We start from the raw sequence: 27,978 nt of genomic DNA, 5'->3' as shown, positions 1-27,978 counted from the left end.
CCAGAGGTTAACTTGGAGCCATGAACCTCCATGAAGCCCTGTCTTGTCTGCTGTAGCATTCATTCAAACTTCACTGTCATTGTTTGCACATCTAACCTCCCTGCAAGACAGAAGTGCAGTGAAGGCAGACAGTACGTGTATCTCACTCACCATTATATGCCCAGAGCTTAACACAACTACTAAACCTAAAAGGCATGTACTATTTCTTTAATGCATGCACTATTCAATTAGTAAATTAGTTTAAAGATGTAGAAATTGAGACCTAGTTCCTACAGACATATTTATCGTTCCTTTAATATCTCTGTGCTCCCCAACCTTTCCCAGCCTCCTTGCATTAGGCAAGGCCATGTAATGAGTTCTGGCCAATGGGCTGTGAGCAAAAGAAATTAGTCCCTTTAAGGTCAAAGCTTAACAGAGTGGATGAGGTTGCTCTTTCCTCTTTCTTCCCCTGGTGATTGGAGAAGGCACTTGTTGAGAAGATGAAGCTCCAAGGTGGAATAACTGTATCCCTGACTCATAACTTGGAATCAAACTGACTTAAAGAGGCCTTGGACTGAAGAGGACTTTGTGGGACTGATTGTAAACCCATGGAGATTTGAGGGGCCTGTTTGTTACTACAGCATAACTTAGTCTGGCCTGACTAATTCACAAGATTTCCAGGATTACACAGCATGCACACTAGATTCAAACTCAGACCTCTTGAATTTTAAAAGCTTAAAATTAAACAAATAACAAGGACTTGCCTTTAATTTCTTATAGCCTAATTTCTTTTGATCATTATTATATCCAGAATGTCAAAAAATAAGTATCTCATAAACCACCTACACCAAAATTTCCTAGGAAAATGATCAGCCATTTGCCATCAATTTATGAACATTTTCTGTATGTGTAATGCGGATGCCTCTCGACCCGTACATTCACTCTACTTATCGAAAGAAAGCGCTGTGTGGTAGAAGGAGTATCCCTGTTTGTGAATGAGGCCACCTGTTCCTCTATTCTGATTTGACAGGTTTGAGTCTCTTCCCTGTGAGTAGGCGGACAGTTGGAGTTCATTTGCTAGATAGTTCCCTCAGATGTGATTACAGCACAATTACATTGATAATCAGCTCAGTGTGTGGTCAAAATGTTTCCTAACAAAAAAAAAAAAAGTATTTCAGTACATGGAAATAAGAGTCTCTAGGGAGTAGGTAATTTATAGCTAATGTCTCCTTACATCATATGTGATTGCAAAGAAAGGTTCTTTCTGTGGAATTAGGCTACTGAAACAGAGACAGACCAACTGGGTGAGGGCAAAGAGGCTTAAGTTTTGAGCCAAGGCAAGTGTGTAATAATTGCCTTCCTATCCTGTTTCAAAAAAGGGTAATGCAAACCACGCATGCTTCTCTGTAAACTGTCTTCCCTTTCTCTCCAACTCTGTGGTGCTAGCCCTAATTATTTAGAAAAAGCATGCCAGCGTTTAATGAGAACTTACTCCTTGTGGTTACTTTTAAAAATTCTAACTTAAACCATCAGCCCTTTGAAATAGCTATTTTCCCTGCTCAGCACTCAGAATCTGGGTGGTCTTGGGCAAGTCACTGAAAAGCTCTCAATCTCTATCTTATCACCTGGTCAAATAAAGGACCTACCCACGGATCCTGCAAGGCTGGAAAACAGTCAAGTATAAGGGGATATCTTTAGTTGCCTGGGAAACAGAGTCCAAGATGGAGAACTGCATGCAGGAAGCCCCTGTAAGGAAGTGGGAAAAGCTAGGTTGGATAGAAGGAACTTAAACTATGTTAAACTGTGATGCAGTTGCCAAATGACCTCAGCCAATCCACGGGAGCTCTACAGTTGGGGGCCTTTGAGTGTCCCAGATTGAGACAATGGGGCTGGCTTTGGTGTACCACCCGCACATTACAACCCATAACCCATTAAATGTTGGCTGGTCACAGAGAGGGGGAATAATCTCAGGTAAGGTAATACCTACAACCAGGACAATGCCCAGGGAAGAACTCAGCTGTGAGCCAGCAGCAGGTAACACACAGGGCAGCCAGGGAATAAATGCTTCAATGTTTGCTAGAGGAAGAAATGGATGGTGTACTGCAGCATTCGCTCATTCTATGAGGGCAAGAGCCATGCCCTACAATCCAGCAATGGGAAAAGGAAAAAAGAGTAAACAAATAATCCATTATTTGCAGTGCAGTGGTGCCATTACGAAGCACACTTGCATCCACTTCGCATGAGGGAACACATTTCTGGAATGGGAATGGTAAATACATCATCACCATATTGGATCCTTATACCATAGTTCATTTGGATTTGTGCAAGCTGTCTTCAAATTTGCTATGTCACTCATCCATAATTTGGGCTAGTGATTGATCTCAAGCTATTGTTAAGACAATCCTCCCAAGCTGTTACAGCGACGTCATAATGTCAGAGCCCTTCCCACTTTCCCACGCCACCTGCTGTTCTTTGGCTCTGTTTTCTCCACCAGGAACCCCAGCCACGGACAAAAGAGCATGCGAGCCTCCCGCGTGACTCTCTTCCTTGCATTCTTAGGTGATGACGCTGGATGCAGGTCCAGCATTGCCACCTGAGCAGGTACAAATGTGCTCATTATTCCACCCTTTTTACTCAGTTACTGAACTCAAAGCTGCTATACAGGACACAAAGTACACTTGGCAGGAAGCAAAGCTCTTGCAGAGGAAATAATGTATAATGCCAAGCACACTTCTTTCAGGATTATGATGTAGATGCCCACCGGTGGAGAACATTCCCAAGGTGTACACTGATGTTCACTGGTCAAGGGTGTGCAGGACAGTCTGTCCAGCCTCAAGCTCTCGCTGAACTCTGGCCAAGAGACATTAGCATGCAGGACATAAAGGAGATGAAAGAGGACAAGGTGGAGGAGGAGGGGAAAATACACGCACACATACACACATACACAGAGAATGGTATAATGAATTCTTCATATTCAAATATTTTGTAATTTATATGTGATTTTAGAATACATTTCAGAGAAAAATAGCATTTAACAGTACTCCACAAGGGTGGTATTGAACACAGCGTGTTTGCATAGGATGTATAGAAACTTAGACGTGAGGGAACAAGGAAGATTTCTTAATGGAGTTGAAATCTGAGACATGAGTGGGATTTAGCAAGGTTTGAGGGTTGGGGAGGGACACATTTCAGGCAAAAGCAGCAACATATGCCAAGCCTGAGAGATGAGACAGCATTTGGCGTATTTGAAGAAAGCAGCCCATGTGTCTTCAGAGGCTGAGAAGGGAAGTGAGGAGAAGAGAGATGAGGACAGACAAGAAGGTCAGAAGTGTCCCCCTGAGCACAAAGGGAAGCTACAGAGGGATGACCTAGGGGGCTGGGAAGCAAGAGTGTGATTTTAGAAAGGGGATTCAAAATGCCACCAGGTTCTCACTAGGACCATCGCCCTCAGAGCACAGCCTTTCTCTAAGTTGAGGAAGTTTCCTTACCAACCCTAGAACCTGTGATCATCAGAATAGCAATTCCCTCTATTTTACAGCCCTTTATGGTTTCTCTCTCTGTCTCTCAATCTCGCTCTCTCAACACACAGGCACACACACAGGCACACACACACACACACACATAATGTTATATACATCATATACATTCCCGTACATTTCAGCTACACCATCACAAAAATCTTGCTAAGTGTACAGGGCAAAATACAGATGAGGAATATTTACATTTTGCAGATGGGCCAACAGAAGCTTAGGGAGATGATCTAAACTGACTGCCCTTACACAGCCAGCAGGTGATTGGAGCCAGAACACAAGCCCAGGTTTTTGCCTTCTCACTCTAGGCTCTTCCCACAGCAATTTCCAATGAGGAAAGTAATCTTTCCTCGAATACAAATGTGCTCATTGTTCCACCCTTTTTACTGTCACTAAAAAGCAATTTTCTGGAGCCTGTTGAGCTGATTATAAACACAGATGAGAAGAAGTAAATATTATACAAGGAATCTCTTGACTAGCAACAGAACAATAGGCTAATGTGTGAACCACTAATAAGTCCCAATCATTTGTTCAACAAAAATCTATTAAATGCTTATCATGGGCTAGTTACACTGAATATAGAGAGGTGAGGCAGACACTACCTTGGCCCTTGAAGTACTACTCAGAGCATGGCCAAGAACACCCATGTCTACCCTGACCAGCTGGAATGTGTCTTCATTTAAGAGATATGATGATTGAATTATTGACCCCAAGTCTTTGCTACCCTGGAGGAATATCATTCACCACAATCTTACCATCACCTCATGGTAGGACAAGAATACTTCCCCTTCACTAGACTTTGTGGGGCTCATGTGACTTATTTTGGTCAATGGGATGTTAACAGACATAATGCAATCAGATGTTTGAAACATACTTGAGCAGCTATACTTGTGTCTTGTACTCCTGCCCTTCAACAAGAGAAGAACTTGCCCTGCATAGTCATTGTCCAAGGAGGATGAGAAACATTTATAAGAAACTTAACCTAATCCACAGCCTGGAACCTAACTAACCCAGACTAGAGCAACTGAGCCCAACCTTACCCATCAATATATAAGCCAAAAATAAATGTCTATTGCTGTGTATACCACTGAGATATGCAGTCATTTGTCCTGCTGCATTGTTGTGATGACGGCTATCTGATACAAGAGGAATACATTCACAGTACTATTCCTTTGAAGCAAGTAGGAACCGGCTGCTGCTATACAAGATCAAAATTAGACAAATATCAACTCCTTGTTTAAAATACTTCAGTTTCCCCTTAAATCGGGAACAAGGCAAAGATGTCCACTCTTACCATTCCTGTTAAACATCATACTAGAAGTCCTAGCCAGTATGATAAGGCAAAAATTAAAAATAAAAGGCGTACAGATGGAAAAAAAAAGACTGTCATTTATAGATGTTATGACTGTATAGAAAATCCTAAAGATTCTACAAAAATCCTACTAGAATGAATAGATAAATTCAGCACAGTCACAGGACACAAAGCCAATAAGCAAAAGTCAATTATACTAGCACTGAACATTATAAATTGAATTACTTTTGTTAATGCACCATTTACAATAGCATCCCAAGACATAAAATACTTAGGGATAAATCTAATTCATTAAGTATAAGATTTGTATCCTGAACGCTATAAAACATTAATGAGATAAATAAAAAAGACCAAGAAAATGGAAAGATAAACCACATTTAAGCATCAGAAGATTCAACATTTTAATTCTCCCCAAATTGATCAATAGATTCAATGTCATCCCAATCAAAATTCTACAAGATTTTTTGTTAAAACTGACAAGCTGTTTCTAAAAGTTATATGAAAAAGAAAAGAACCTAGAATGGATAGAACAATTTTGAAAAAAAAAAAAAAAGTTGAAAAACTTGCAGTACCTGATTTTCAGATTTACAATAAAATTAGAGTAATTAAGAAATTATGACAGAGATCAACCAACTTTATCTATAAGAGACTAGATAGAGATATTGCAGGCTTTGTTGGCCATACGATCTCTGTCACAACAACTGCAGTACGAAAGTAGCCATAGATGATAGGTAAATAAACGGCATGACTGTGTTTCAGTCAAAGGTCTTTTTTTTTTTTTTTTTTGAGACAGAGTCTCGCTCAGTTGCCCAGGCTGGAGTGCAATGGCATGATCTCGGCTCACTGCAAGCTCCGCCTCCCGGTTCACGCCATTCTCCTGCCCCAGCCTCCCGAGTAGCTGGGACTACAGGCGCCCGCCACCTCGCCCAGCTAATTTTTTGCATTTTTAATAGAGACGGGGTTTCACCGTGTTAGCCAGGATGGTCTCGATCTCCTGACCTCGTGATCCACCCGTCTTGGCCTCCCAAAGTGCTGGGATTACAGGCATGAGTCACCGTGCCTGGCTCAAAGGTTTTTTTTAAATAACAGGTGGAAGAACGGATGTAGCCAACAGTTTGCCAACCTGTACAGTATGGTATTGGTACAAATACAGACATATAGATTAATGAAATATACTAGGATTCCCAAAAATAAACCCAAACATATGTGGTCCAATGACTTTTTTAAAAAATAAAGGTGAAGTAGTGAGAACTTGACCCATACCACATTTCAGAGTTATATCATAGATGTAAATGTAAATGGATTATAGACCCCAATATTAAATCAAAAACTATAAAAACTTCTAAGAGGGAACCTTTACAACCTTGGGTTAGGCAAAGATTTCTTACGTAAAATGCAAAAATCATGAAATATAAAAGAAAACAAATTAACAAGTTGGACTTTATAAAATTTAAAACTTACGCTCTTTGAAAGACACTATTAAGAAAACAAGAAGACAAGCCAGAGACTGAGAAAATATTTGCAAAACATATAACTGATTAAGAACCTGTAGTCAGAATATATAAAGAATACTCAAAACTCAGTAAGAATAAAACAAACAACCCAATTTTTAAAAAACTGATTAAAACATATAAACAGACACTTTACCAAAGAGGAGCTATGAAGGCAAATAAACACGTGGAAAGATGATCAACATCATTAGTAACTGGGAAATTCCAAATTCAAACCACAATAAATGACTACTTTTAAAAAACTGACAATGCAAAATGCTGGAAGGGCGTAAAACAACCAGATCTCTCACACATTACTGGTGGGAATGCAAAGTAGTACAGCCAACTTAGAAGACAGTTGACATTTTCTTAAAAATTAAGCATGCTCTTACTATATGACATAACAACTCCACTTTTGGTATTTACACAAGAGAAATAAAAACATATGTCTGTACAGATACCTGTATGACAAAGTTTTATGTTCGATTATAACCTCCAAAAACTGGAAATAACTCAAATGTCCATCAACTGTTGAATGATAAACAAACTGTGGCACACCCCTTTAAGATTACTCATAAATAAAAAGGAATAAACCTCTGACACGTGCAATAACATGGACTGACTGCAAAAGCATTATCCCAAGCAAAAGATACCAGACACAAAGGGCTATGTCTGTATGATTTCATGTATGTGACACTCAGAAAACAGCAAGTTCCATGGAGGAAAACAGATCAGCAGTTGCCAGGGGCTTGGAGTAGAAGAAGGGCTGGTCTACAAAAAGGGCACAAAAGAACATTTTGGGGTAGCAAAAATATTCTATGTCTTGGCTGGTACTTACGTATGTGTATATGTTGCCAAAACTGATAGAATCTAAAAACGTGAATTTGACTGTATGTACACTGTAACATAATTGTACCAAAAAAAAAAAAAAAAAAAACCTTGAGTGGTTCCCCAATTCTCTCAAGATTAAGATAAAAACACACATCTTTAACATACCCTAGTTGTGCTGTCAACACTGTCTTCCACTACATCAATTACCTCAGGATTCTTTAGATGAAGACTCCTACCCCAGATCATCTGAATCAGAACCTCTGGAAGCAGTTCCAGGAATCTTCACTTTCAAGCAGGATCCCCAGGCTACTCTGATACTCATTATAGTTGGAAGATCCCTGAGGAGGAATTTCTGTCTCACTCTGAGGCCCTACCTACCCTTCTCATCTCCGAGCCTTCCCCACCCCTTACTGTCTGCACTCAAGCTACATTGGCTTACAACCACCACCACCACCCCAGGGCTATTGTTCAGCACCCCTAAATCCCAAGCACAAATGTCACCTCCTAGGGACACCTTCTAGGATATGCCCCAGGTGGGCCAGACTCACCTGAATTCACTCTCCCTGCAGCCTGCATAGCTCTGTCCCTGCACTTCTCACTGGGGTAGATATTGGACTGGTGAAAAGTTGTTTCCTGCTCATCTCTCCAGGGAATGTGTACTCTGTCAGGGCAGGGCTCTTGCCTGTCACCTGTCTTCATTGCCTAGCAATGTGCCTGACCTATATAGTATTAACACAACAGCAAATACACAAACTGTACTTACAAGTGCCAGAATGATTTTCAGCTACTATATGGTAATATTAATCAATATAATCCTCACACCAACCATATGAGATGGATGCTTTTGTTATCTCCCTTTTATGAACAATGAAACTGAGGCACGGAAAGGTTAAATAACTTATTGGAGGCCCCATAGCTGCTAAGTGGCAAACCAGAATGCAAATTCAGGAGATACGGCCCATCATACTGAGAACCACTATGTTTCGAGTTTTATATCTGCTGAATAAAGAAGCAAATAAAGAGGAAGAATCAAGTTGATTAACCAAAAACCCTGTTAGTAATGCTCTGACACCAGAGCATAGCTCCACTGGTTCCCAATCCCAGTCATGAACAATACCATCTCAGACACTCCAACATCTACATACACAGGTCACCTCTTCAGAGGGAGCAGAGAAGAGAAACCTGCACTAACATTTCTCAAACATAAACTTAGAGGTTTCCTCTCCAAAAATCTTCTGTCACTGGGATGGAGAACAGCAAAGAGAAGGACTTGCTGGCAACCAGCAGATTTGCCGACAACGAATAACTTCTGCTACTGGATCACGTGTTTGCTCGAAGAAGAAGAAGATAATCGAGTTCGTTTATCAGACATTTGAAATAGCAGGGAGGCTTTCCCTAGACAGATAGGCAAGGCAAAAACAAACCAATTTCTGCTTCCTTTCTCAACACTTGAATTTCTCTAGCTGAATCAGTTGGCGCACTCTTAAGGAGGCTTTGGGGCATCAGAAGAGGTAACAACAATTGCCACTATAGTGATTGGTACCCTGTGAGACCACAGACCTGCAGAGAGGGGAAAATTAGGTCCAGCTGAAGACATCTGGCACCAGACAAACAGGTGGAGGGTCCATAGAAGTGGAGAACTACCCAACATCTCAGTGGGTGGTCTTCTATAGTGATGTGCCATCTCTCCTCTGCATGTTGCCCTTGAGCCCAGAGGCGTCTGTGGCCTTAAAAGACTGATGCCAAACCCAGGCCCCGCTGGGTTCCTCCAAGACCACAGCCCTATAAAACAGCACTTCTCCATCTTTCCAGTGCGCAGCAACCATGGGGAAAAGGGGATGCACACTCTGCTTCCTGGAGGGGTGCCTAAGATTCTGCATTTCCAACCAGTTCCCAGCTACTGCTGATCCTGCTGATCTGGGGGTCACCCTTTGATTATGAGGCTGCAGAGGTTCACTGACTATAAAGGAGAGTCAGCCCCATCGAGAAAATCTGAAGGGGTAAAAAAAAAATCATTTTTTTTTTTTTTAGACAACTAAGGATACAAAATCAAAACCAAAAACACAGCAGACCCTTTTCCTCTTGCTTTCCAGACACATGAATTTCTCTAACTGGGCAATCTGTCAACCAGCGCTTACTAGAGCAATGGGAGACCATGGTTTAAAATCAATCAGCTGCTATGATCATAATGACTCAGTGTGATGCGTGCAGAAAAAATACAGCTGACAGGAACTGGGATACAGTCAAGTAACAGGAGAACTTATCTGCAGTGCAGCTTACATCTCAGCTCTGAATCTTTGCAGAGAATTGCTCATCCCAATGGGCCTCTTCTGTGGTCCTCAGGATAAAGACTGATAAGACAGCCAGTGATACAGGCAGAAATTTTTTAAATTTTGATACAGCTTGTAAAAAAGCATTTGGAAAAAGTTTGGATAGAGGGATTAAAAGCTCTCCGGAGATTTAATTAAACCACACATGAGATGGAGAAAAAGAGGGAGCAGAGAAGGGAATATGTGAACTTCTTCTGTGTTTCTTGCAATTGATTTCACAGGCACCACCTTCTAGGGCACTGAAAATATCTCTGAAGGTGGACCCTGTTGTTATTTTGTTCCCCAAATTAAGAAACTGCCTTGGAGAAGTTTGGTGACTGCTCATTGTTACTGTAATCAACAGCCACACAACTCCTTCTCTACCACACTAACAAAAGAAACCAACAAGCAAACCGGAGTCAGTAAGTGACAGCAAGCGCATCTACAAAGCACTGTGTGTCTTTTCAAGGACCTTCTCACATGCTCTCTTGCTTAAGATACAAGAATATAAATCAGAAGTTCATTTTTCAAAACATCATCCTTCCTGGACACACAGCCAGTGAAGGCAGATGCATGGCACAGGCCCCAGTGGCAACATCTGAAGGTAAAAAGTAGAAAGAGATGTGGCATCATCACATCCCGAGAGGGCACGGATATCAATAACAATCAATGTTCGCATTGTTGGAGCCAACAGTGACTGAATGCTTAAGAATTTCAGCATTCTTGTTTTTCTTTTATTTTAGGTTCAGGGGTACATATGCAGGTTTGTTATACAGGTAAACTCATGTCATGGGGGTTTGTTGTACAGATTACTTCATCACCCAGGTACTAAACATAGTATTTGATAGGTATTCCTCCTGAATGTCTCCCTCCTCCTGCCTTCCATCCTCAAGTAGGCCCCAGTGTTTGTCGTTCCCCTCTTTGTGGCCATGTGTTCTTATCATTCAGCTCCCACATGTCAGTGAGAACATGCAGTATTTGAGTTTCCATTCCTGTGTGAGTTTGCTAAGGAAAATGGCCTCCAGCTTCACCCATGTTGCTGCAAAGCGCATGATCTCGGCCTTTTTATGGTTACATAGTATTTCACAGTGTATGGGTATCAAATTTTCTTTACGCATTCTACCATTGGGGATTTAGGCTGACTCTGTATCTTTGCTATTGTGAATAGTGCTGTGATGAACACACGTGTGCATGTATCTTTATGCCAGCATTCTTAACAGTGACTTTGTGTCATGAACTGTGCCAAGGGCTTAACAAGCAACATCTTACTTAAATCCTCAAAACAATCCCATGGAGGAAGATGTGACCATGAATCTCATTCTCTGGATGAGGAACTGAGGCTCAGTTAAGTGTCTAGGGTCACATGGTTAGAACAAGTCAAAGATAGAGTTTGAACCCAGGTCTCCGGACATCAAAGCTGGTGTTCTTATCCACTGCATTCACTCACCGTGGATGAAACAGAATCATTGGCCCAAGTCTGAGACACTTTGTTCTTTGGCACCTGACCCAACACCACATGGATGCTCAAAGGTGGTTCCTTGGTGAGGAGGTTCATGTATAAGATCAGTGGGTGCTGAGGAGCAACTGTGGGAAAGGAACCAAACTCTGTCGCAGAGAGTCGAGAGAGCAGGTCAGATGGAACAGATGATTCTGAGGAGAGAGAAGATCTGTGAGCAGAGAGGCCCGTCCAAGACCTTTACAACTTAAGCACCAGATGAATTAGCTGAGCCACCTCCCCAGTTTTTGTTACACCTTCTAGTTGCTTAAGGTATCCAGTAGCTTCTCATGCATTCATTCAACAGTGATGTTTTCCCCTACGTATTGGGCACTGTATTAAATCCTGGGAATAGAGCAGGAGAAAAGACCAAATCCCTGTTTCATGAAATTTCCATGTGGCATGGGAGATGACAGACATTAAGAATTAGGATGTAAGACAACGTCAGGTAGTGTAAGGGCCATGAAGATAAAATAACACAAGGTGAGAAACAGAGTGAGATGGGAGTGAGAGTATTTGTTTTCAACTTAAGTATAACAAACACATACAGAAGTGCACAAGACAAAATTTAAGCTTTCTGAATGTTAACACATTGAACACAAAAAATGTTACAAGCACCTGGATCAAGAAATAGAAGATAACATTTCAGAAGCCACACATGCCCCCTTCTAGCCACAACCCTCAAAGGCATGGAAAGTTCTCATGGAGAAAGTAACATTAGAACACAGACCCAAAAAGAGGAAAAGAACAGTGAGCCATGTGGGTATTGAGAGAAACAGAGTATTCCAGGCAGAGAGAACAACAAGTACAGAGGAGAAGGGAATGGAAGGCAGTTAAGGAATAGCAAGAAAGCAACTGTGGCTTTCTTGGATGCATAAATAAATGGATGGAAGGATGGAAGGAAAGGAAGATGGAGGGATGAGTGGAGGGATGAAGAGGCTTTTGGAAGGAAGAAGGGGAGGAAGGGAATACAGATGGAGGGACCAATGAACAGAGAGGTAAGAGATAATATCAGAAGAAAGGTAAGGAACAGATGAAATCAAGCTTCGAAATAAAGAGTTAGTATTTTATTCTAATAGCATTAGCAATGAGTGGTTCTTAGCTAGCAATGGTGTGATCTCGTTTGCATTTTCAGAACTCAAGTGGAGGACAGACTTAAGGGGTAGGGCAGGAATACCTCTTTACCCCTGGGGTGAAAAAATTATATACACTCCCCAAAAACTTTTTATGAAGCATGTCAGATAGAAGACTCCAGAGCTGCTCTGATTTGAAACTTGCCAGAAAGGCACTGCAGCCTTGGAGAGTCTCATAGGCAGCCCAAGGGCCTGGTCAATGCTAAGGTTCCCAAATGGTCAAGCTGGAGGTGAACTGCAGCACACCAGCATGCTCTCAGGCAAAATTCTGCAGACTCAAGAGTTCTGCTTTCATTGCCTCCAGCCTCTTCTTCTGGGTCATTTCTCCACTCTGCACTCTAGACACTCAGCAGTCCTCTGCTCTCTAGCCCTCAACTTGACCCAGAAACACACGAATCTGATGTGGCAATTTGCCTGTAGCCTGAAACTCTTCACATCAGTGTTTGGACAATCTCAGCGTCTGCAGTTTAAACCTCATCTCCTTTAGTGTGCAATGAAATGTCTGTCTCCAGTTGGAAATTCCAGGCCATCAGAAATAGGAAATGGAGAAATCTGCAGATAGAGAAAGGCCTGACCATTCTTTTTGCCTCTAAACTGATAATTTATCACCAACTGGTCTGGATGTTAAGTGACCTGGCGAAGAGATGTCTTCTGCAAGAGCTTCCATCTGATGAGTTCCCACTCTTCCTCCCCTAATCTAGTCTCTTCTCCACTAGCCTTGGTCCCAGGACACCTCTCCCCCGACCAAAACCCACATCACCAGCTGCCTCCCGCAGGCAGCCTCCCCTGCTTCACCTGGCACCCAAGGCAGGTGAGGGGCAGAAAGAAGATATTCAAGGACTCTAGAAGTAGGAAACCAAAGAGGGATTCTGGCAAAATGGGCACCAAAAGCAGCACTCTGACCCTCAACCCAGAGCCACCAGCAGGGAGAGGGACAGGGCAAGGGAGCCGAAGCATGCAATTAGAATGCAGGCCTGTGTTTCAGAGCATGGGAGGAGGCAAAATTAATGCTCATTAGAGAGACAGAAGAAGCAACAAGGTGCGAGTGGAAAACCTCGGGTCGTCTGGATAATCAATTCTAATCACAATCTTTTGTGGGAATTGTTTCCCATTTTATTCCTAATTACCACTCACTACAACAATGATAAAGCATATCACTAAATATAATCTCAAATTAACTTTGTGGTAAGTTCCATTTGATTACAACAGCCCAAGGAGTGATTAAAAGGTACGGAGTGGTCCCAGAATTAACTCCTCCAATGCATGCCCTTTACTGGTGGCCCAGCTCAGAGGGACCAGCTCTGAGCATTCACTTCTGCATGTTGTGATTGTGTGCCCTGGATTTCCTCTATCCCATACATAACGGGAAGGTGTGTGTGCCCTGGATTTCCTCTATCCCATGCATAACGGGAAGGTCTGTGTGCCCTGGATTTCCTCTATCCCATACATAACGGGAAGGTCTGTGTGCCCTGGATTTCCTCTATCCCATACATAATGGGAAGGTCTGTGTGCCCTGGATTTCCTCTAATCCATACATATAACGGGAAGGTGTGTGTGCCCTGGATTTCCTCTATCCCATGCATAACGGGAAGGTCTGTGTGCCCTGGATTTCCTCTATCCCATACATAACGGGAAGGTCTGTGTGCCCTGGATTTCCTCTATCCCATACATAATGGAAAGGTGTGTGTGCTCTGGATTTCCTCTATCCCACACATAATGGGAAGGTTCCCATTTCAGAATACCCTATCCCCACTGCCCTTGGGGTCATTAAAATATTGGGCAAACCGCAATTCCTACTTTTGGTTCAGAAGTATGACTGTCCAAATTGGGCAATATGGGCTGACAGTCAAACATTAACAAGTCTGAGAAATGGCAAGTCAGGGTGGCCTAGCTGTCGTTGGAATCCTTGTCTTCCTTCAGCTAGGCTCAGAATGGGTTCCTGTCACTGCATAAGAAGCAGATGCATTTATGCTTTCCTGGGTCAGTGATGAGGTGTTGACTCTTCCCTGCAATTGGCACTTAGAGACCTGCACAGTCCATGTCAGCAAAATCCAAGAATATGAAGTCCCTTCTCCCCAGTAAGGCATGCACATATTAACTGGAGGCCAAAGCATGGGATTACCGGTCCTAGTAAGGGGGAATTTGTTTTGATAGCACCATCACCTGGACTCTTGCTGGATGTCCAGAGGGAGACGCCTTGCTGCCGAGGCACTAGCTAAAAGAATCGCAGTCTGACCCCATTCAGCCTGGGGCGTTTTCTGGCCAGGAGAGATTGCCTCACCAGAAATCATCCCTCGTGCAAGTTGAATCTGGTCTGTGGGTACTACTCAATACGAAAAGCCACACAGTCATGTATGTGGGCCCCACGTGGGCCTCAGTAACTCTCAGCAGCTGCCAACAGCTGGAGCCAGCTCCTCCTGCGCTTCCCCCACCATGGTTCACTAGCCCATCACGAAGTGTTTTCATGCTGGGAAGACTCAGTTGATTTATAGCGGATAAAGCTAGAGAGGAAACATTGTTTATAACCTCCAGAGATAGATATAATATGATTATATCATGCTATAATGACTATCATTTATTAAGGGCCTATTTAGAGCTGTAATGGGTGTTGGGGGTGGTGCATTTGGCCTAGACACCATCTCTTCAAGAGCTGTGGAGTCAGAATTTGAGGTCACCCGTGAATGAGGTTATTTATATATTCTAGTATGTTTTTTAAAAAGCATTCATCTGTCCAAAATAAACACTTAAAATATAACAATTTTTGCAACAATTTGAGGATGTTTTTGTTTTTTAAGCATACCTGGAGGCTCAAAAATGTGAATTAGCTTGGGCCTCTGGAACGCTGAGTTCCTGTGCCTATCACGTATTAAATGCACTACTCACTGAATGCACTGCTCGGCATTTTAGGTGTATTATTTCTAATTCTCAAACAAAATTGCAAGGTGAGTATTATCATTTCCATTCTACAGCTAATATTTAGAGGTAGGTATAATTATTTCTATTATACAGATGATGTTGAGGGGTGAATATTATCATTTATATTAAACAAATGAGATTATGAGGTAGGTAAGATTATTTCTATTACGTAGATAAGGTTGGGAGGTGGATATTATTTTTATACAGATGAGGAAACAGAAACCTAAAAAGTCACAGAATCTTGCCTAAGGGCATACAGTTTGGACAGGTGAAGCCACCAGAACTACAGACAGCCCAGAGTGGGGTGTGCTGGCTCAGTTGCCAGAAAGCTGTTTGTACAGGTGGGGGTCATGGAGCCCTGAAGAAAAAAGACGTCCTCCTCTAAGAAGGAAAACACCTCCGAACTGCTATAGAGGCTTCATAGGAGCCGGCCTGTGTCTTTTCGCACGTGCTCCCATGAGTCGGCACTGCACGGGGACTTCTCTGCTGCCTCCATCACCCCCAGCACCTGTCACAGAGGAGTTCCACTAATGGATGGGACGGTCCCTGGGCTTTCAAAGCAATTTTGAAAAATGAGTCTGAAATGGTGCATGTCAAGGTTGCAGACAGTGATGCTTCAATGACAAGCATCCATAATAACGTGACAGCACAGCTGCTAGGCTAAGCCAGAGGAGCTCAGAAACCTCTCTCTCATTTCCGGGAATCCTCTGTGTCTGAGCATTTCCTGCAGATTGTGGTCAAGGCCCTGGTCCCAGAGTTCCACGAACCAGCACCTCACCGTATTAGACAGAGGCAGCCCCCGCTTCAAAACTACAGCAGGACAGTGACTGCTTTTCCACGCTGCATGCCACAGGAAGTGACACATTCCTAAAAAGGGTACAGGTCCAAGTCTCCAGTCACAGTGATGAAGTAGGCCTTGCATGCTTGCAGGGCCTCGACTCTGACGTTTGTCATCTGCCACACGGGTTATCTCACTCCATCTATGTTGGGCCCCCAGGGAGTGAAGGAGCCACAGGTAGAGATCCAGATTTGCCTTTTGCATGTTGTTTAATTTCAGGTTGGCCCAGAATTACAAAGGTGAGGAACCAAGAGTACCTTTGTTTTTGTTTGTTGTTTGTTTGTTTTAACCCTTTTACATACATCCTGTTCCTCAGCTTGCAGCAGCCTCTCTCACAATGCTCTTGGCAGGGGTTTTCTGAGGAACCCAAGTTTACCCAGAGATGCCCCAGAGCCACCTCAGAAAGAGGAAAAAAGAAGGTCAAGCAGCCAGTTTTCCAAGGTGAGCAAAACACATTCAATCTGAGCACAGTCACTTTGATGTGTATTTTGCACTGGGTTTTTGCATAAGATATTCTCCGCAGAAAGCGTTTCGTTGCTGTCAAAAAATAATAAAGAAGAAAACGGAAGAATAAAGGAAACCCACTTACAGGCCATTCAGATCTGTCCCATTTAAAGAGCTCCTTCCCGGGAGACAGACCTCTTCTCCCTCGGGAGAAATGTAAACTGGCTTCCTAATTGGGCAGCAAGACTTTAATTTGAAATAATCTCCTCCTAAGAATCAAGGGGTTTTGTTCTCTCCCATCTGACCATCCTCAGTAGGACAGAGATCAAGGAGCATAGACTCAGGTGCCTGCAGGAGCCAGACAGGAAATGCTCAGACAGAAGAGGCCTGTGAGGTCTCTGATGAACTGAGAATTGCGTTTTACATTCATCTCCAACCCCCTCGGGGGTTGCCTTTAGGAAAGGAGGGCCAGTGATGCCAGAGCTTCTGATTTTCCAAGAGAAGTTGGAACTCCAACATTGTAAGTGACTTTTCCAAGGTTTAAGTCGTGACAACTCTTCCAAAGAAAAAAAATCAAAACACTCTGTGGGCCAAACTACACATAGTTGTGGCCCTGTGCTGCCAAGCTGAGGAACTGGAACAGACAGACTGGGAAGTTTTGGGGGCGGCTGGAGAGAAGACAATATTCCCTTGCCCTCCCCATTGTTATTTAGAAACAGCAGGGTTGTATTCAAAGATGTTGACACCTGGGAAAACACACTCGATAAGAGATCAACAAACTTTTCCTGTAAAGGTCCAGGTAGTAAGTATTTCAGGTCCTGTGGGTCATACTGTCTCCGCCACAACTACCGAACTCTGCCTGACCACCAAGCAAGCCTCCCCTGGCTCCCGCCTTTCCACCTGCCTTACCCTCTGTTTCATGCCCAGCCCTCCCTCCACACCACCCCACCCTGCACCTGCTCAATCTCTTCTCCTCTTTTGTCTCTCAATGTAAATGTCTCTTCTTCAGGGAGACTTTCCTCAACCTCTCCCTCTTCTGGACCAGATCAGAACCGTGGTTATTGCTGATCTCTCATAGCTACTCCCTGTGCTCTTCTTCCCCAGTGATGAACACACTTTGTTTTTATATCTTTTAGAATTTTTTTTTTTAATGACTCTGTTCCAGTCTACTCTGTAGGCGCCAAGAGAGCAAAGGCTGTAGTTTCTGCTTTCCACTGTGAATACTCAATTCTTAACATGGCACCTGGCCCATGGGAACTACACAGGTATGTATGGGCCTGGATAAATTAACTCACAGCACCAGGTACCACTGAAGCATTTGTCAGAAACACAGGAGTTCCCCTGCCACCTTCACCTTGGACTCCCTTGTGGATTCTTGCCCCATGTCCTTGCCTGGTTGAATCTGGTATTGCTCCTTGGTTGTTCTCATACCTGATCCCAGACCTTCTCTAACTTTCCACCCCTAAGCTTTGAGTAAAGTCACTTCCCTTCTCTTTTCCATCCAGACCTGACCCGACACTGGTTAATGGCTCCACCGCACTCTCCCCGACACCATGCAGGTCCTCCTTCCCTAGCGATGTTGAATCCCACACACCCCCTCTAAAACCCAGCACCATGCCCTGAGACTTCAACTTCAACATCCACAGCAACCCTATGACTAAAGGAAGAATTGTCCATTTTACAGATGAGAAAATACGAGTTTCCAGAGGTAGGGCAGATTCAGTGTTTAAACTTAAGGCTCTGTGAGTTCAATGCCAATTCCTTGTTTTCTGGGCTCAACGTCAGGGAAGAAGAGCAAGAAATAATTTCTGACATCAAAGGAGCTTAAAAACCCAACATCAGTGATCTACAAGTTTCATAGTTGTGGTGTGCTATGCTTGTATATTTAATATCATCATCCCTTCATCTTAGCCCATCTTATTAACCTTTGTGCATGCTATGACATATAGTTAACAAACAATTGTGGTTCAGGTGAGCCTGAGCAAAGACAACCTGGTACCTCCGTCATCATAACAACAGAAGTAGTAGTGATAGCAAGCATAGTAGCTAACATTTATCTAGAGCTTTCTATGAGCCAAAGGGCATTCTAATCTCTTTACTTATGGTGGTGGGTTGAATAGTGTCCCCTAACTATTCATGTCCACCCAGAAACTCAGAATATGAGCTTATTCAGAAACAGAGTCTTTGTGGATTTGGTTAAGTTAAAGATATTGAGATGAAATCATAGAGGATTTTAGGATGACCCCTAAATTCAAAGACTGGCATTGCTATAAGAAGAAGAGAAGATACAGACAGCCAGGTAAGAAGACCGTGTGAAGATGGAGACAGAGATGGGAGTGATGCTGCCACAAGCCAAGGAATGCCAAGGCTTGCTGGGAGCCACCAGAAGCTGGAAGAAGCAAAGAGAGATCCTCCCCTAGAGCCTCTGGAGGGAGCACTGCCCTGCCCACACCTTACGTTCAGACTTTTGGTCTCCAGAACTGTGAGAAAATAAATTTCTGATTTTTTTTTTTTTTAGATGGAGTCTCGCTCTGTCACCCAGGCTGCAGTGCAATGGTGTGATCTCAGCTCACTGCAACCTCTGTCACCCAGGTTCAAGCAATTCTCCTGCCTCAGCCTCATGAGTACCTGGGATTACAGGTGCCCACCACCATGCCCGGCTAATTTTTGTATTTTCAGTACAGACGGGGTTTCACCATGTTGGTCAGGCTGATCTCAAACTCCTGACCTTGTGATCTGCCTGCCTCAGCCTCCCAAAGTGTTGGTATTACAGGTGTGAGCCACTGCACCTGGCCAAATTTCTGTTGTTTTAAGCCACACAATTTGTGGTGACTTGCACCCTTAGAAAATGAATACATTTGCTCTGTGTCATTTACTTGTCACAATAACTGTATGAGGGAGGTATCATTTTCCCTATTTTACAAGTGAGGACATTGAGATTCAGTGTGGTTATGTGATTTGCATGAGCCCCTAACTAATGAATTATTGAGCTGGCTTTGAATCCAGGTGGTCACTCTCCAAACCCCTGTGGCTACAGGTGGCCACCGACAAGATTTTCCAGGCCTCCCCAGATTATAACAGAGTCCCACACCCATTCAGTCTCACTGCCAGTCTCTGTACTGTTTTTTCCTGGTGACTAACACAATTTACAAGGGAGAACTTTCTCTTCGGCAAAATCCTACCTTTGGGCTCTTCTCCCATGCTGGGTTTTCCAGCATATGCTGTGGAGATTTGCCATGTGGTGCTGTGATCTGGCTTGACTTTACTCCTTTGCTCTCCAAATAGAAGACTTCAATAACTCACTGGCAGCCTGTCTACCCTCAACTGGAATTTAAAGCACAGATGTCGATCATCATCAAGCCTCTCCTCCTCCTGCTACCTTTTCCTCCTCCTCACACCACAGAAAGCCCTTCTCATCAGGTGGAGGGGAGGACCACAGAACAGCAGGATCGTGGAAAAATGGAAAAATCCTCGGCACATGCCACTTATGGTTTCAGCTCAGAGCATCAGCCGCCCAAAACAGGCCTTCCTCCAGCTTCCAACCCAGGGGTCAGGAGGGGCAAGTGAACATGGTAATTTTTCTAAGTGTCTTATTAAATCTTTGTCAAGTGGCTGAACATCTGCTCTCTTTTCTGCTTGTGTTTGGAGGAGCAGATCTAGCCCAGAATCACAGGGCTTCAAGGGACCTCAGTTCATGTATAATCATACCAGAGCTTTCTCTCAGGCCCTTGCCAAAGCAATTAGCAATCCTGCTTTTAACCAATTAGGCCCATCTTTTCAGCTCCCTGTGGCAGAGGCTGCCTTCTCCCTCCCTGCTGCCTGGCCTCCGAGGAGGCTATTTCAAAAGGCACAATTTGAACCAATTACACTTGTCTTGTTATTATAATCATTAATCATCATCACTGTAATGACAACTAATAGACTACCACAAATCCCTTTCTAGAACATGATGGGGACCTACATAAATAAAGAACAAATATTTTGTAGAATGCTTCCAGGTTTTTCCTAGCCCTTTCACATTCATGATCATGTAGGGTCTTCAATACTGTAAGGTGGGTTATCAATGTGCACATAAAAAGCAGCCTTATGCCAGTTCTCAAGTCACTTAATCAGGCCACAGCCAATAAATAAGTCATAAAAATCACTGGTTAGAAACAAAAGAGAGGCCTACAGTGTGGGGTGATAGAAAAGAGAAAAAGGCAATCTTCGGAGGCCTTATATGCACATGATGATTTTCTATATTCTAAGCCCAGGTTTCTTATCCTGTCCCACAGAATTGTTGTCAAGATGCAACAACACGGCACTTAGAAAGCATGTAACACAATGCTTGTCAAATTATGGCCACGATAATGATAAGTAATAATTGTTTTTTCCAGGTAAATAATATTTTAATGCAATGATTTTAAAACATAAGAATGGAAAAACATCCATGATGAACAAGATATCAAAATGTTAAATAAAGACAGGTCCCCATCTGGCACATGCATGACTCGTCTCACTCCCCTCACCCTCATCCTAGCCCTGGTTAGATCACCCTAGTGGTCAGTCGATGGCTTGCGGTGTGATGGGGAGAGTGTCATGATAGGGAAAGGCCTGAGTTTGAGTTCTGCTGATGCTATTAACTTGCTGCAGGTCCTCAAGCCATTTACCCTCGGTGAGCCTACCCAAGTAGACAAGAGGCCCTATTTCTCTTATGGGATTCTTGTAGGTAATAATATGAGCAAAAACATACAACTCTTGTTTTTGGAAACTTTGGGTCTCATTCAGCTGTGTGTATGTGTTTAATGGACATAGGGCTCCCAATTCACCCTCCAGAGGTAACCCTTTAAGCTTTTTCAGAAGCCAGACAATGTTCTCAACCTTTCAGTCTATCTATCCCCACTCTTCCCCTTCCACAACAGAGGAAGGACCTGCCCTTTGTCAGAGTTTAGCTCCCATGCACCTGCCAAGGTTTGCCATAGGCCAGATCTTCACTGTGCTCCCTATTTTTAGCCAATAGAGAGGGGATGGAGGAAGGGTTGAATGTCTTCTTTGAGGACATTGCTTTTGAGTAAGAACAATTGTTGAGCTTGTGCAATGTGTCAAGCCTTTTGCTCTACCCACTACATGTTTTGTCCCATTTAATCTTTACAGGAACCCTACAGATAGATGCCATCATTCTATTGTTTTACAGTTGAAGTAAATAATGCAAGACGAGTCAAGCGCCCTGCCCAAAACCATGTAGCTAATGAGCACAAGGTAAACCCAAGCAATCTGGTTCCCAAATGATATCCAAAGCATTCAATACATGATGTCTTTAGAGACAAGAATAAAATATATTATCTGGGAAAGGCAGAGGTAGTGCCGAAGATAAGAGCTCAAGCAGAATGTGCTTATTGGACACTGGGGAGAAAGGAAATAAAAAATTTTAATGTTCATGGTGTGTTTTGGTCACCATGTGATGTGGCTTCCTATACTGCCTCTTTTAATTCTCACAACAGCCCTTCAAGGTGGTATTTTCATCTCCATCCTTGAGATCAGGAAGCTGAGAATAGAGCAAAGCTAACCCAACAGGGTAGAGCTAGGTCTCAAGCCCCATTCACTTTTGCCCATAGCCCTTGATCTTCCCCTAATGTTTCCCAGGCTATATAGCACTGTCTGACCTCCTTCTCGGCACCGCGCCTGAGTCCTGTGGCTGACTGACTGGTCTCTACTACAAAGTCATGTTTTCTACCAAACTTCCAGCTACATAATAATTAGTGTATTGACATAAAAACCCTAGAAGAAAACCTAGGCAATACCTTTCAGGACACAGATGTGGGCAAAGACTTTATCGCTAAAACACCGAAATCAATTGCAACAAAAGCCAAAATTGATAGAAAGGATCTAATTAAACTAAAGAGCTTCTGCACAGTGAAAGAAACTATCATCAGAGTGAACAGACAACCTACAGAAGGGGAGAAAATGTGTGCAATCTATCCATCTGACAAAATGCTAATATCCACAATCTACAAGGAACTTAAACAAATTTACAAGAAAAAAACAAACAATCTCATCAAAACGTGGGCAAAGGATATGAAAAGACACTTCTCAAAAGAAGACATTTATGCGGCCAACAAATATATGTAAAAAAGCTCATCATCACTGGTCATTAGAGAAATGCAAATCAAAACCACAATGAGATACCATCTTACGCCACTTAGAATGGTGATCATTAAAAAGTCTGGAAACAATAGATGCAGGTGAAGATGTGGAGAAATAGGAACACTTTTACACTGTTAGTGGGAGTGTAAATTAGTTCAACCATTGTAAAAGACAGTGTGGTGATTCCTCAAGATCTAGAACCAGAAATACCATTTGACCCAGCAATCCCATTACTGGGTATATACAAAAAGGATTATAAATCGTTCTACTATAAAGACACATGCACACATATGTTTATTGCAGCACTATTTACAATAGCAAAGACTTGGAACCAACCCAAATGCCCATCAATGATAGACTGGATAAAGAAAATGCGGCACATCTACACCATGGAACACTATGCAGCCATAAAAGAAGAATGAGTTCACATCCTTTGCAGGGACATAGATGAAGTTGGAAACCATTATCCTCAGCAAACTAACACAGGAACAGAAAACCAAACACCGTATGTTCTCACTCATAAGTGGGAGTTGAACAATAAGAACACATGGACACAGGGAGGGGAATGTTACACACCGGGACTTGTCAGGGAGTGGGGGGAAAGGGGAGGGAGAGCATTAGGACAAATACCTAATGCATGCAGGGCTTAAAACCTAGGTGACGGGTTGATAGGTGCAGTAAACCACCATGGCACATGTATACTTACATAACAAACTGTATGCTCAGCACATGTATCCCAGAATGTAAAGTCAAGTTAAAAATAATAATAATAATTAGTGTGTTGCTTTTCTCTGGTTTTCATAGAATGGTCTTCCATCTTGAAGAGCAGCCAAGTAACAGGACTGGCCTCAGGTTACTATCTGCCTGTCCAGCGTAAAGCACTCAACACTGCACACACACCAGAAGCAACAGCAAACTTGATCACTCCCTTCCCTCCTAATCCATATTCAGTCCCTTCCATAGTATCCCCAGTTCTGCCTTTATGCCTTTAACCTACTCTCTTTTATTATGTATTTCACATGTTTTCCAGCTGCCATCCACCCAATTCACTTAAAGAGGAAAATGTAACAGAGGAGTTTAGAATTGGAAACTTTGGAGAAACCAACACTAATTCAAAGCCTGGCTCAGCCCTGTACCTCTCTGGGCCCCAGTTTTCTCACCTATAAAATGGAGGTAATATTACCCACATGACAGAATAACTGAGAAGATAAAATGAGATAATGCTTGAAAAGAGCTTAGCAGGCCAGGTGTGGTGGTTCACGCCTGTAATCTCATCACTTTGGGAGGCAGAGGTGGGCAGATCACTTGAGGTCAGGAGTTCAAGACCAGCCTGGCCAACATGGTGAAATCTCGTCTCTACTAAAAATACAAAAATTAGCCGAGTGTGGTGATGCACACCTGTAACCCCCGCTACTCGTGAGGCTGAGACAGGAGAGTTGCTTGAACCCAGGAGGGGGAGGTTACAGTGAGCCAAGATCACGCCACTGTACTCCAGCCTAGGTGACAAAACAAGGCTTTGTCTCAAAAAAAAAAAAAAAAAGAAAAGAAAAGAGCTTACTTAACACAATATATGACAGAGAATAAGCACTTGGTAATAAAAACTAGTCTTAGATAATATGTCCATCTTAGCAAGTCCAGCCCCTGGAATTTTTCTTATATTATCTAGGAGTTCAGCGAGAAAATTTTCTCTTCCCATCTCACAATAGAGTATCTGGCCCCATGCCCTCTCTCTTCCATGAGGCTGGCCCGGCCGTGATTAACCCCTCCCCAATCTGATCCTGTACACTTAAGCCTAATTTTTTTATCTGCTGCATAGATGTGAATTGCACACCCTCAGAGAATGAGGTCTGTGCAGGAGTGATGGCTTTATCTGATTGGAGCCAGCCTTGTTGGGAACCAGATATTCAGAGCCTGATGCTTTGGGGAAGAGTACTGCTATGCACAGAATGCTCTCATAAACAAAGTTGTAAAAGCACCAGCCATAGGGCAATTCAAGCACCAGCCACAGGGCAATTCTCAAAGGCCCAGAGCTTAAGTCTGGGAGAGTCTTCTGGATTCATTCTGATACCATTCACATATGCCAATAAGTATGTAGCTGAGCTCAGTGACTTATGCCTGTAATCCCAGCACTTTGGGAAACCGAGATGGGAAGATTGCTTGCATCCGGGAGTCCAAGACCAGCCTGGGCAACATAGTGAGACCCTGTCTCTACAAAAAATAAAAAATGAGCCAGTGCATGATGGTAGTCCCAGCTATTCAGGAGGCTGAGGTAGAAGGATTGCTTGAGCTCAGGAGGCTGAGTATGCAGCGAGCCATGGTAGCTCCACTGTACTCAGCTGGGGCAACAGAGTGAGCTTCTGTCTCAAAAACAAAAGTATGTCACTGGTAGAGGTTTTTAGAGAAAATTCCCATGATGAAAAAGGACACAGAATTGAGTTACTCTAAGAAATGTGCCCAGTGTAACTCTCCCTGCTCAGGAGCCTCCCGTGGTTCCCAGCTGCCCATTGCAGTGCTCCACAAACATTTTGGTCTCCACACTCTTTTGCAATCTGAAAAAATATTGAGCCCCCCACCCCAACATAGCTATTGTTTATACAGGTTATACCTACCAATATCTGCCACTAGAACTAAGAAAGGTAAAAATACGTATTTATTTAAAAAGAACAATCATAAACTGTAAGTGGCTCTTTACCCACGCGTGATTTTGTTACACCATGCACTGGTCATTCAAAAGCTATTGGCTCAATGAGTTATGCAGCTGTTCCAAATGTTCCATTATATAACACTAAATATTTTAACATCAGGCAGTTTTTTGTGAGTACATTGTAGGAAAAGAGTCAATGATTTGCAGTGCGGTTGAGTACCATTGCTTTGATTTGTGCAAAAGTGACAGCCATTTAATCACTACTGCTTTTACACCACCAATACAAGTATCCACATAGATGAAGAGACAAATAATGAATTTATATTATCGTGAAAAAAAGTTTTGACTTAATAGGCCCATTCTGAAAGGGTCTAAGGAACTGCCCCCCTCCCCCGCCATACCCCCACCCCAGGGTTCTGCAGACCAGTTATAGTACTTCTGAAATCAATTCAATAGTTAAGAATTTTGGCTTTGGTTTCAGGCACAGAGTAACATGAATCAAAATTCTTCCACATGCTAACTGAATAACCTTGGATAAGTTGCCTGACCATTTTGAGCCTCAGTTTCCTCTTCCTCTGTAAAATAAGAATAAAGATAGTACCTATCTCATAGGACTGTGATGAGGATCACATAAAATATTCTACATAAAGAGCTATATAGTACCTGACACAGAGTAGAGTACCCAATAAATGATATATACATTTTAATTAAACAAATTCTTATAGGTGCTAATGTGAGACAAAATGTGTAAAATAAGGGGAGAAACGCAGATCATTTAACTTTGTATATTGAATATGTAAGAACACACTATCTCCCTCATTTAGTTTCAGGATCCTGAAGGAAAGAAATGGGCTAAGCACCTTGCTAAATTTACATGCTTTATCAGGTGGAAATGTATCTTATTTATCCCAAAGAGACTATCAGTGTTCATATGTAACTAATGCTCATTATCAAATAAAAAGTAAGTAGCAACAAAAAGCAGTTGTTTAGCTCAAACATGCATTTTCATTTGGACATTAATCTTTTTCAGGTTTTCCATTTATTGTTACGTTAGCCATTCATCTGTTACACCTAACTGACACTAATATTGCCTTCACATGCTGAGGGGAAGACTTTAAATTTAAATACAGTACTCAAACTTCCTAGAAGTCTCCTTTGCTATAAAAAAGAATATGCTTTATTCTTTAGAAGTCAGCTCAAAGTAAAGAGAAAACCTTTCCTTAAAAAACCAGCAGCAACTTCTTCCAGCAAAGACAGTTATGTACATCTCTGCACAGCTGCAAAGTGAGCTAACAGTGTATCAGGTTCAATATAAGAAAGGGAGAATTATGAGCCTGCCTGGATGATGAAATACAGAAATGTTGCTTTTCAATGCCTCTACAGGGGTACCTGTTAGCTGCTTCCTCCTAATCCAGACTCCTAACCTTTGTACACTTAACCTGCTGCTTACCCTCCCCAAGGCGCTGTGGCTCTTTGTGGTCCTGTCTGTGGCTCTGGATCTCCCTCTTGCTGAGTTGGCTGCAAGCTGCTTTATTTGCCTCTTCAATCATCCAGCATCCCCCCTAACTAAGGAAAACCGGTACCCCTCAGATGAGTTGTGAGAGAGTCAGCACCAAGGGCAAAAGAAGAAAACTGGAGTTACTTTTGGAAAATGATGCAGCCTTAACCTGACCTAGACAGAGATGCCCCACATGGGACCATCACTACGAAAGGAACACAACTCCATCGCTCTCATAAACAAAGCTGTAAAAGTGAAATGTTTGGGCAGGGACAAATCCACGACTTTATCTCATTCCACCACTCACAGGCAGGCTTCTCCAACTGCCAAAATACTCCTGGCTTCCCCAGCTCCAGGGTGCTCAGAATCCCCTGGAAAGCTTGCTAAAATGCAGATTCCCTGGCCCTGCACCTCGGGTGATGCCAATGCAGACCTGTCAGGACCCCCTTAAGATGTCTTTTCTACCAGCCTGGATTTCCCATCTAAACCAGTTACAGGATTTCTAACCACCTTGATTTCCTTCCATTGCCACTATTTATGTCTTCTTTCATTTAAAAAACACTTATCGATCATATATGGCAAACATATATATAATATAATATATGACATATAATAAACTACTTTCATCAAGCTTAAATTCTAATTAAATGAATCACACAAATAAATAACTTATGTGGTATATTCAAATGCTCAGAGCAGCTTTGTTCATAATACCTAAACAATGGAAACAATCCAAACGTCTGTCAACACAAGAGAGATAAACTGTGGTCTATCCACACAATGGAATAGTATTCCACCATAACAAGAAACCAAGTGCTGATACACGGCACAACATGAATAAACCTTGAAAAAATTATGCTGAGTGAAAAAAGCCAGTCACAAAAAGACCACATAGTATATGATTCCATTTATAAATAATGTACAGAAGAGGAAAATCTATAGATACAGACAGTTAACCAGCAATTCCCAGGGCTGGGGAGTTGGGGCAGATGAGAAGTGCCTGCAAGTAGGCATGAGAAATCTCTTTGAGTGCTAGAAGTAGATTGTGGTGACATCTTTAGATTGATGTGTTACCAGCAAATATAGGTTGTGCTCCATATCTCTTTGTGTTGGGCCTCAGGAGTAGACGAGGCCATGGCACAGGGCTCAAAATGACCATAGGAAAAAGCTGAAGTTAAGGATGGTGTGCGAAGGAGGCGGGTGGGCACAGAAGGCCACATGCTGACACCTTCATCAGCCCACATTTCACAGAAGAAAGAACAGGGAACTATCAGAAACAAAACAGAACAGCCAAATGGCCATAACATCAAGTCCCTAAATCATCCAAAGTGAGTCCTCATCTGGGACAGTATAATGACATAAGAATTAAGAGTCATAGGTAGCTAACATTTAACAGATCCATCCTATGTGCTAAGCCCTGTCTTAAGCTTTTTGTA

General features: G+C 42.7%; 1 long non-coding RNA gene across 1 annotated transcript in view; it reads right to left on the bottom strand.

The window, feature by feature from the left end:
* LOC105491200 (uncharacterized) overlaps positions 1-27,978 on the bottom strand; it is a 343,782-nt gene that overhangs the window by 132,455 nt on the left and 183,349 nt on the right. Inside the window, exon 3 of the long non-coding RNA XR_011616194.1 lies at positions 10,899-11,101. This is a non-coding gene — a long non-coding RNA (uncharacterized lncRNA). The remainder of the gene's footprint in view (positions 1-10,898; positions 11,102-27,978) is intronic.

Source organism: Macaca nemestrina, chromosome 18 (assembly GCF_043159975.1).
Source record: "Macaca nemestrina isolate mMacNem1 chromosome 18, mMacNem.hap1, whole genome shotgun sequence".
Lineage (NCBI taxonomy): Eukaryota > Metazoa > Chordata > Mammalia > Primates > Cercopithecidae > Macaca > Macaca nemestrina.
This window is presented reverse-complemented; position numbering and strand designations above follow the sequence as displayed.